The sequence below is a fragment of the Durio zibethinus genome, chromosome 5, assembly GCF_047325235.1.
Source record: "Durio zibethinus cultivar Kanyao isolate XHJ-2024 chromosome 5, ASM4732523v1, whole genome shotgun sequence".
NCBI lineage: Eukaryota > Viridiplantae > Streptophyta > Magnoliopsida > Malvales > Malvaceae > Durio > Durio zibethinus.
In genome coordinates this window covers 20,247,854-20,249,207 of record NC_143166.1, presented here as the reverse complement: position 1 = coordinate 20,249,207, position 1,354 = coordinate 20,247,854, and positions in this window count along the sequence as shown.

The following is a 1,354-nucleotide window of genomic DNA, read 5'->3' as shown; positions in this document are numbered from 1 at the left end:
TTTTATTGTAAAGTCATGAGATATCACGATATTTTATTGAAAAGTTAAAAAATATATGTAAATTAAAAAAAGTAATGAAAAATGACAGAATAGGTTAACAAGTTAACTATAACAAATATAAAAATATTTTTTTTTATTTTATTTATCTAACAAATAAAAAATATTATAAATTACATATTTTATACTTATTTTCATCTATTTTATAAACAATGACATTAAAATAAAAATTCAACTATAATTATGTCATATATTATTTTAATAAATAATATTTTGTTATTTCTTCATTATTAACTGCCATAACGTTTAGATCCGGGGATCTATCGCTAGGCATTGACTTAAAAGAGTCGCAACCAATCTTTTTTATCTAGGTGCGATTGGTCACCTAAAAAATTTATCATTTCAGATAACACTTAAGTTTAAGGGTCTCTAAAAGAATAGGTTCAGGTCTACTAACCAGAAGAGGGTTTGGGAGTTCGATTACGTGTGAGGAAGGTTATAGCACCCTCACAACGCCCATCAAAAGATGGTACCAGCTTAAATTTGTGTTATCCAATGAGCCTTAAAATTTTACCAAGTAATTAATTATTGGAAATTATTCTCAATTGACTCTAATACTTTTAGCAAAAAATTAAAAAAATTCTCTCACCTCAGGAGTATGCAAGAAAACTACTGTTTCACTTGCAGAGGCTCCATCGTCGGATTATTTAACTTAAAAAAAATAAAAAGAAAGAAAAGAATTATTGTTTTTGTGCAAGAAAAAATTGATACTTTCAACTTTTCCCTAAAATATTTTTTTGTGGAAAGCTTATTTTCAAGGAAAATTGATACTTTCAACTTTTCCCTAAAAATATTTTTGTTTTTGAAAACTTTAATTTCGAGGAAAATTGATACTTTCAACTTTTCCCCAAAATCCCTTTGAAAATTTATCTTTAAGAAAAATTGATACTTTCAACTTTTCCTAAAAATCTTTTTTTTTGAAAATTTATTTTTAAGAAAAATTGATACTTTCAACTTTTCCCCGAAAATATTTTTTGCAAACTTTTAATTTTGAGGAAAATTGATACTTTCAACTTTTCCTCAAAAAAACCTTTTTTGAAAATTTATTTTTAAGGAAAATTGATACTTTCAACACCCCAAAAATATTTTTTTGGAAAACTTTAATTTCGAGGAAAATTGATACTTTCAACTTTTCCTCAAAAATCTTTTTTTTTTGAAAATTTATTTTTAAAGAAAATTGATACTTTCAATTTTTCCTCAAAAAAACCTTTTTTGAAAATTTATTTTTAAGGAAAATTGATACTTTCAACTTTTCCCCAAAAATATTTTTTTGAAAAACTTTAATTTCGAGGAAAAT